At 42.1% G+C, this 10,459-nt stretch overlaps 1 pseudogene; it reads right to left on the bottom strand.

The window, feature by feature from the left end:
- Positions 1–4,853: 4,853 nt before the first annotated feature.
- Positions 4,854–7,708, bottom strand: LOC127509813 (N-acetylmuramoyl-L-alanine amidase-like; annotated as a pseudogene).
- Positions 7,709–10,459: the final 2,751 nt, after the last annotated feature.

Raw genomic sequence — 10,459 nt, 5'->3', positions numbered from 1 at the left:
GCCCTGTGCGCCACAAAGACCACCGCTCAGGCTATCGACAGAGCCATGGCCAGCTTAGTGGTATTGGAACGCCATGTATGGCTCAACTTGACGGAGATCAAGGACACAGACAAGGCTGCCTTCTTCGACTCACCAGTCTTCACCACTGGTCTCTTCGGCCCTGCGGTAGACAGTCTTGCCAAGTGTTTCACTGCAGCACAGAAGTCTTTGCAGGCAATGCGTCACTTCTTGTCAAAGAGCTCCAGCTCTGCAGCTGCTTTAAGTCGCCAGAAAAGCATGCCGACTCAGCAGCCCGCGAAACCAGCGCCTGCGACCGCTCAACCCAAACCAGTGCCTGAGCCTCAACAGTGCTCTCACTCCACCAAGCACTTCCCCACTCCTAAGCACCAGTGTTACCATCCTAAGATAACGCTGGATCCTGAGCCTCAGAAGCCATCCTGATGCTCTATCCCCAGACAGTTCAAAGGATTTGGAGTATCTTCGGGAAGGCAGAGGATGTCCGAATTCACAGTATTCATAAGCTACAAAAAACCCTGGATGGCCTACTTCTTCCAGCAAGATTCTGAAGTGTACATATGATGAACACATTACTGTCCCATGAGGCCATGGGAGAGGATTTGTGGATGGCAGTGAAGTGACAACACTTATGCTGGTAGGCCACGTGATAAGGGCAACAAGGCGAATGTATTATGTTTCAGCAACAGAAGAGGAGAACACCAAGATAACAGTTCAGAATGTTTATTATCAGGCAAACAGAAAGATCAGCTGAAGCACACAGGTAAGTAACAGCAGTCAAGTGCAGATCAGCACTTGATTGAAAATAAAGTCTCTTTCCTTTACAGGAGCAGTGTGGATCCGATTAGCTGAAGATGAGGACTGAAGAAGACAGACGGATGACTGACTGACAACAGGCATGAACACAAGTAGGAGTCGGGTAAGTAATGCACCATAGTGTTAGACGAGACCAGAACAAGGAGAGTGAGTGATGCTGGCTTTTTTGGAGAGAAGCTGACAAGGATGATGGCAGGGAGGTGTGGTGATTGTGGAGTGTGCTCAGGTAGTAGCCAGAGAGGATTATGGGAGATGTAGTGTGCTGTGGTGACAGGCATGGTGACTAGAGATCGTGACAATACTCCCCAGTTCCGGAAGGTGCGACCCAGCAAGAAACATAATCCAACCAGGGAGGGAGGGTGGGCATCCTGAAGTTGTGGCAGGTAGATACGAGCAGGTCAGGAAACCTCCAGGACGGCACCGGCAACCAAGGGAATCAAGGAGGTGCCGGCAGCTCAGGGAGCCATAATGGTGAAGGTAGCTCAGGGAACTATGACAGTGTAGGTAGCTCAGAGGGCCATGGCGGTGTCATGGTTAGTAGCTCATGGACTCTGGGGTTATAGCAGGTACTGTACTGTGCTGAGCTCTAGGACTAGTGCAAGTTCCTGACTAAGTGCAAGGAAATTAAATAGGCTCCTGGCAGAACTCTGGAGCAGACTCCTGGCTAAACACTGGAGCGGAATCGGGCTGGAGTCAACACTGGACTGTGCTCAGGGGCTGGAGCAGACACTGGACTGTGTTCAAGGACTGGAGCTGACACTGGAGTGTGCTCAGGGGCTGAGGACTGTTTCTTCTTCCTCAGCCTTCTTCTTTGGGCTGAGGTTAATATGCACCTTTGACTGAGCTTGGAGGATTGAACAGGCTCTGGACTAGACTCAAGAACTGGGGTATGCTGTGGAGGATTCTGGAAAGGACTTATATACTAGAGTGGAGATGGTTGGTACCAGGAGAGCTGTAATGGGCTGGGGATGATGTGACATGATGGCAATGGTATTGTCATTCACCCCACCGACCATATAAGGTTAGCCAAAGCATCTCTGCACCAAATCAAGATACTGCTCAAGGGTCATGCTCACATCTCTAACAGTTATGAATGGCCAAAAATAAATCCATTAACTCACCCTCAGTGAACGATGACAAATGACAAAAGGAGCATTTGGAGGTGGTGAGAGGTAAAACCTGTTTCTCCTCAATCTACCTTTGGCAGTCTCTCTCTACGAGGTAAGATCTGGGTGTGCCAGCAGTAGACCCAACAGTACCCCTTACAGTCTTTGACCCATACATGTTCACCTGGTTGCAAATGCGCCATGTCGTGCTTTGTGTCTGCGGTCGAAATGTAATTTCTGTTTATGTCTTTATGTCAGTTCTTTCTATTTCAGCTTTTCCTAATCTGCACACTTTGGACTGAGCTGAGACAGGATCACAGGAACTAGTGTCCTTATTTTCCTTCCCATGAGACAATCCTGATCCTATTCAATAATAGTCCATTTGGCACAGAAAGTTCTCCTGAGAATGACAAGTAAGGCTTGAGAGCTTTGTCAATGGAGAATTTATTTGGCCATCCTTCCACACAGTATTTCTTTAGATCCTGAAGTATGAAATCATTGTCGTGGTGTTCTTGGATCTGAGCCATTTTTCTGTAGCTGGTAGACTTGCCACGCTGGAGTTGGCATACAGATCGATGTCTTCTTTAGTAAGCCTTTCTGCTGCACTGTTTATGGGAGCTCTAGACAACACAAACTTTTCCCAATAAGAAACTCAGCAAACCTCTCACAGGAGGCTAGGATGTGGAGGCTACCGCCTCCTTCTCTATTTGTGCATATCGCTGCTCTGTATTTCTGAGAGCCTTTGAAGCATGTGCCACGAGTTTCCAAATGTTGTCTTCTTGCTTTTGAAGGAGAACAGCTCCCAGCCCATATGAAGAGGCATCCGCAGAAACTTTATCCTTGTTCGTATCATAAAGCACCAAACCTGAAAGTGTTGTCAGTTCCTCTTTGATTTTCTCATTGATTGCTCTTGCTGATGTGACCCCTAGACCCAAATGTTGGACTTCTATAAGCGTGTTTTCTCTGTCAGATGTGGTAAAAAAATGTACTTAAATTGACCATTCCCAAAAACCGCCTCATTTCACTGAGATTACGTGTTTCATGGCTTTTATTGCCTCCACCTTATCTGGGTCTGCACTCACCCCTGATGCCTCGATGAAAACTCACATTTGCCATTGAGTGTGACTCCTGCTTCCTGAAGTCTTGAGAGCACCCTTCGCAGCCTCTAGTCGTCTTCACTCTGAATAGATCCACAGACGAGCACGTCATCCATTTGACAACCAACACCTTCCAATCCCTCAATAATTCTTGACATGTGTTTTTGGAAATGCTCTGGTGCAGAAGAGATTCCAAAGCAAAGAAGGTTATAATAGTATTGACCAAATGGAGTTATAAAGGTGGTGAGTAAAGAGGATTCCTTTGAAAGTGGAATCTGCCAAAAGCCAGCATTGGCTTTGACCTTGGAAAACACTTTGGCTCCTGCAAGATGTCCTAATGTGTTCTCCACAGAAGGGAGGAATTGTTTTTCCCTCTTTACTGATTTGTTCATTTCTGTAAGATCTGTGCAAATTCTCACTTTATCTGTCTGCTTTGCCACCATGACCATGGAAGCACACCATTCCATTGGCTCCTCTACCTTAGAAATTACCCCCTGCTGTTCCATTTGTTTTAATTCTTCCTTCACCTTTGGTAAGAGAGGAAGGGAAATGCACCTAGGTGTTGAAAGAGAAAATGGTTTTGCTCTTGGCTTTAGCACAATGCTACTCATTAGGGGTGGGAGAAAAAAATTGATCCATCGATGCATTGCGATTATTTCTCCAACGGTTCTGGATCGATTCTGAGAATATTACACTATTGATGCTTAACACACCAACAAGTGACATTTCATCGTAAGTTTTCCAGAAGGCTTATATTATTGCAGGAGTTCTAAAGTGCATGTAGTCCGTTCAAGATCAAGTTGTAATTGCTCTGACAGCTTTTTGTCTATCAGACCAATGACGAGCCTACCTCTCACAATCTCATCGTGCAAATCTCTGTATCCACAGTGCTTGGCTAGACAATGCAGTTCCATTATAAAGTGATCCACAGACTCACCACTCATCTTCTTGCAACTCAAGGGCCTCAAGTTATAACTATTGTAACTTCCTCGACAATGACTGTGTCAAGCTAACATCACAAGTTCATTATAATTTCTTCATTCAACACGGAAGACATCAATTGCAACTTCGACATCATCATCCGCTGAACCATCAAGACTTTATGTTACACTTTATTATACAGTGCTGTAATTACATTGTAATTACTCAAATAAGTACTGAGTACTATTAATTAACTACATGTACTTACTATAGAGTTACAGTTAGGGTTAGGTTTAGGGTTAGTTACTTGTAATTATGCATAATTTACTGTCATTATTATAGTAAGTACATGTAGTAACGTGTAACTATGGCACTGTAAAATAAAGTGATACCAGACTTTCTCCTGAGACTACATATCCGCACACTTGTTCAACGACTAAGGCATTGCAAGTATTGTACATTTAACTAACTAAACAGGTTTAGTGTAAGCGGTAGACCCCTTGTTAAAAAGGTGAGTTTGATTCTGGTCCCTGCTGGTAAATCTTAAATGTCCCTTTTACGATGAGATCACTGCTACACGCTAAGAAAGAGTTATTTTTCTGAGTTGATAGACAATCAATACTGAGTGTTCATTGGACGAACACAATAATTGATTTGAATCAGTATGTGAATAAACTGTTTCCATCACCTTAATGCACATTTGAACTAATGCAAAACTCAGGATAATCTGCGTCTAGCGCATTAAATTTCTCTGTTAATTCTGAGAGTATTCACATATCAGCCATTTCAATCTAGGATTTCTTATGCAGATTTTGTAATGTAATGTGTAATAAAAAAAACAACTGATATGATTTTTGAAAGAATTATGCATTTATTTTGAGCGATACATGTAATACATCATGTACTGTGTTCCAGAGACACAATTAGTTGATCATTGTTGATGCCACAGTCATCAAGGCAAATAGCTCTGTAGGACAAAAACAGAGATATAACTGCTCCCATGTCTGGATTTCACGGTAGAGGGTGTTTCCTGGGCATTCTGTGGAATCAGCTTGCCTGTGTCCATACAAGTAGTAAGATGAGGACAGTCGACCCCCGTTTACAGCACAGCTTGTGAAGTCGTACCGCACCATGTTAATCGCACTCCTGCTGGGGAGGGTGGAGGTATAATCTCCAATGAAGCAGACACCATAGCCTCTGGAGTTGTAGCCGTAAGTGTGGGCACCCACCCAGTTCCAGCCGCGGCCTTCGTACAAGTTTCCATCAGAGCCTGCAACAAAACTTCAGGGGGACGAACAATGATAGCTATAAGAATTTAAATTGCAATCAGTCTGTACAGCACATGAAAAGCATCTCCAAGGTTTTATGGTACATAATGTTATCTTAAATTATTTTATACCTATTGGGACTTTCCTAACCTGTATCCAATGTCAGACCATCCATTGGTTTGCTGGTGGTAGCGCTGCATGGACCGCATCTCACTGGCACATTGCTCAAAGGTGGTGCAAGGATTGGCGGGTCGATATGTGTGGTGGATGAAAAGGCACAGGGAGAGACAGATAGGAGGGAGAACCGATGAAAGCTGCAGCACCCCATTGAGACCTCGTAATGATGTTGGGACAGACTTGGGAGGGGGAAAAAAGCAATATGAGAAGTCAAAATTGCTATTGACAGATTTGTCACAATTAAAGGGGTTTACTTGGTATTTTTAAAATATTTCTAATTTAGCAATAAAACAATATAAAATGTAACAGTTAAAACAGTAAAATACTAACTCAGCTTTAAATTTATAATTAAAAACAAAAAATTATAATTTAATCATATTTAAAATATTTAAATAAGTAAATAAAACCGTTTGTTAACATCAGTAATAAATAAATTGGTTTAGTAACTCAAATTATATTAAAAATGAAATAGTTATATTTATTAAGAAATTTATTTTTATTAATATAAAAATGTTCAATAGTAAAAGTCTTAACAATCTTAAACATTTTATTAAAAAAATAATAAAAAATATTAAAAATAAGGAAATGTATTTATATAAATATACAGTATATTTAAAAATATATAAATTTTAATAACTAATCAGTATGAAATGGTTTACGTCAGTAATAAATAAATAAATGGTTTAATTACCGGCATACACATGGACAAACTCCTCAAACCCCTCGTTCACGACAACATCCAGCCTCTTCCTCTCAGACTCATTTAAGTTACGACGAACTGTTAGAGCCTGAACCACTTGGCTTTTCAGCAAAGAGAAGCTGACGAGCTTTTTAAAGTTCATTCTTCGATTTTGACTAATCAGACGGGGCGCTGCGTCCAACCCTGCGGCGTTAAGCTGGTGGCTGTAGTAACTCTTCAGAAGGTCACTCAGTGAAAGCTCACGAAGATCTGACGTGGCAACTTCCGACCCAAGAATGAACCCGTCCATACCTCCGATTATTAGGGCGTCTGTTGCCAAGGAGGGCAAACCTGAGAGAGTGTACACCTTTGGGGATTTAATGCTATCCCAGAAACCTTTAGTGCCCAGAGGAATGCTGGATTGCTCATTGTGGGCATGATGGACAAAAGAGGCAACCAGGTTCTCGGTCAAGGTTAAAGGGTACAGGCCTTGGATGGTCGACTGCAGCCCAGCCTCAAGTCCGAGGAGCATCGGGGCCAACGCCACATTTGAACCATCTAAAGTCAGAACTACACCTTCCTCCTCGCCCAACTGTGATATGCTGTGCTTAATGACCTTGCTTAAGTACGAAATGACTGATGGATCTGTCACAAGGTCGCGTGCATCACTGAGGTCCCCGAGGTGATGCTTGATGAGGTTGGTTTCAAAGCCAGCAGCCTTACGTAAACCTTTGACCACATCGAGCATCTGAAGCCCCGGATTCTCAGCTTCAGTTCTCTCCACAGCACTGATGAAGTCATCCATGCGCCTTGTGGTGGTGGCTAAAGAAAAATGGGGAGAAAAAAAGACAGTTTTAATAATGCAACCACAGCTATTAAAGGAGTCAAATAAGAAATCACAGATCTAGAAATCATTGTACTGTGAGTTTCAGACCCCAAAACTTCACAACCCAAAACAAATACTCTAAACATTTAGTGAAACCAAAAAAGAAAACACTTACAATAAGATTTAATTTGTTAAATCTACAGGTAGTTAACTACACTAGTAAACTTGAACAAACAATAAATATACTCTACAGTACTTGTTAATCTTAGTTAAAGCTAATTTAACAATTTAATACATTTTTAAAACTAAAGTCCCTGATGTGAAACGTGAGATGATGCAGGGCAATATTTTAAGTAAATAACAAATACATCTAAGTCTGTTCCTCAAACAAAGTTATCCTATTGATTTTCAGAAAATAAAAGAAAGAGTCACAAATTACTTTTTACTGTAACTTTGTGGTGCTTTTTAAAAAAATCTTTTTTGGCCTTATGAAAAAAAGTACACTCTTCAAAGTGAAGACATTCTTCAGTGTCGTTCATGACAAAAGAAAGTCATTGTGTTTGGAATGACAGGAAAGGTAATAAATGGCATTTTTGAGTGAACAAACCCTTTTAAAAAAAAAACTTTTGTAATATATCTACAGCCTGTACACACAGATGAAGAGAAGATTGAATATATGACTTACCTTCAGTGAAACCACTGGAAAACACCACAAGCAAAGAAACAAGCAACCCCAATTGCCAAGCCATGAGGACAGAAATTATAAGCACTGAAGATTCTCTGTTCAGGCAGAATGGATGTGTGTCTACCTGCACCTCATACGCATTATAAATACATGCTAATGCTTACGTAAGTATGTACTGATTAACTGCTTTCCAAAATAAAGGTCAATTTAGTCTTGAGAAAGTGACAGCTGATTTTAGTATGCCTCAGATAAACTGGACAAAACCCAGGATAAAGAAAGAAAGAAAATCTTAATTTCTTAATGAGTGTAACAAAAAAGTTGTATTATGCACTTTTAAAAATAAAGATTCCAAAAGGGGGTTTTCACAGTGATTCATCCATAGAAGAACCATTCTGGGTTCCAGAAAGAACCTGTCAGTGAACTGTTCTTAAATTATTATTTTTTTCTTAGTGTGAAGAACATTTAAATAGGCTAATCCTTTTCCACTCTTTCCACCACAAAGAACCTTGTGTCGAATTGAAAGGTTAGCAGGTTAGATGTGCTCAAAAAAAGATTTTTTCCTCTTGTTCAGTTTAATTAAGCCCCTTTCACACAGAGATTCCAGAAAATACATGGATAATGTGATTTTGGTTCAAAATGTGGTGTTGGTTCATTCACACTGCCAGTGATTTTCCGGAATCTGTGTGTGCGTTTACACTTCACACACACATCCCGTAAAGACACGTGACATCATGATGTGAGGTGTAATGTCTCCGCAATGTCTTAAGTTTGCTTATGATCTGTGATTTCTCTCTCGAGAAACCACGCTTGTGCATTTTTTTTTTCCTGATTCGATCATAAACTAGCACATCGAGAACCATTCCTTCCTCAAGCTGCCGAACTATCTCAGCTTCGGCATCATCATTACGGCACACCCCTTACGGCATTGATCCTGCCTTTTGTTCACACGGGACGCGTTCCGGGACTGATCCCAGCAATGTTACTAGGTCCCCGTCCCGGGATGTATTTGCGTTCACAGAGAAGGCACTCTGGAAAATTTACGGCAATTTTCCGGGATCAACACACTTTGTGAAAGGGGCTTTACAATCAGCTAAAGTAACATTGTGTTCAATCAACCTAATATACAGTATCTCACAGAAGTGAGTACACCCCTCACATTTTTGTAAATATTTTATTATATCTTTTCATGTGACAACACTGAAGAAATGACACTTTGCTACAATGTAAAGTAGTGATTATACAGCTTGTATAACAGTGTCAATTTGCTGTCCCCTCAAAATAACTCAACACACAGCCATTAATGTCTAAACCGCTGGCCACAAAAGTGAGTACACCCCTAAATGAAAATGTCCAAATTGGGCCCAATTAGCCATTTTCTCTCCCCGGTGTCATGTGACTCGTTAGTGTTACAAGGTCTCAGGTGTGAATGGGGAGCAGGTGTGTTAAATTTGGTGTTATCGCTCTCACTCTCTCATACTGGTCACTGGAAGTTCAACATGGCAACTCATGACAAAGAACTCTCTGAGGATTTGAAAAAAAGAATTGTTGCTCTACATAAAGATGGCGTAGGCTATAAGAAGATTGCCAAGACCCTGAAACTGAGCTGCAGCACGGTGGCCAAGACCATACAGCGGTTTAACAGGACAGGTTCCACTCAAAACAGGCCTCGCCATGGTCGACCAAAGAAGTTGAGTGCACGTGCTCAGTGTCATATCCAGAGGTTGTGTTTGGGAAATAGACGTATAAGTGCTGCCAGCATTGCTGCAGAGGTTGAGGGGGTGTGGGGTCAGCCTGTCAGTGCTCAGACCATACGCCGCACACTGCATCAAATTGGTCTGCATGGCTGTCGTCCCAGAAGGAAGCCTCTTCTAAAGATGATGCACAACAAAGCCCGCAAATAGTTTGCTGAAGACAAGCAGACTAAGGAACCATGTCCTGTGGTCTGATGAGACCAAGATAAACTTATTTGGTTCAGATGGTGTCAAGCGTGTGTGGTGGCAACCAGGTGAGGAGTACAAAGACAAGTGTGTCTTGCCTACAGTCAAGCATGGTGGTGGGAGTGTCATGGTCTGGGGCTGCATGAGTGCTGTCGGCACTGGGGAGCTACAGTTCATTGAGGGAACCATGAATGAGCAGAGCATGATCCCCTCCCTTCGGAGACTGGGCCGCAAGGCAGTATTTCAACATGATAACGACCCCAAACACACCTCCAAGACGACCACTGCCTTGCTAAAGAAGCTGAGGGTACCTAAACCCTATTGAGCATCTGTGGGACATCCTCAAATGGAAGGTGGAGGAGCGCAAGGTCTCTAACATTCACCAGCTCCGTGATGTTGTCATGGAGGAGTGGAAGAGGACTCCAGTGGCAACCTGTGAAGCTCTGGTGAACTCCATGCCCAAGAGGGTTAAGGCAGTGCTGGAAAATAATGGTGGCCACACAAAATATTGACACTTTGGGCCGAATCTGGACATTTTCACTTAGGGGTGTACTCACTTTTGTGGCCAGCGGTTTAGACATTAATGGCTATGTGTTAAGTTATTTTGAGGGGACAGCAAATTTACACTGTTACACAAGCTGCACACTCACTACTTTACATTGTAGCAAAGTGTCATTTCTTCAGTGTTGTCACATGAAAAGATGTGAGGGGTGTATTCACTTCTGTAAGATACTGTATTTAAAAAGGAAGTTTAATCATTTGATAAAACTTCATGAATCATAACTAACTGGGCAGCAGATCCGTAGATCGCAGCAAGCTGTGCAAGGGAGAGCATTAAGAGTAAATGTAGGCATTATTGTTATGTTATGTGTTTTTCGTTAAAGGGAAAGACATGTTAGTGTTTAATGTTCAGTTATGTTGGACATTTATTG

This window comes from Ctenopharyngodon idella, chromosome 3 (genome assembly GCF_019924925.1).
Source record: "Ctenopharyngodon idella isolate HZGC_01 chromosome 3, HZGC01, whole genome shotgun sequence".
In the NCBI taxonomy this organism is placed as follows: Eukaryota; Metazoa; Chordata; class Actinopteri; order Cypriniformes; family Xenocyprididae; genus Ctenopharyngodon; species Ctenopharyngodon idella.
Note: the sequence above shows the minus strand (reverse complement) of the source record. Positions and strands in the feature narration are given on the sequence as shown.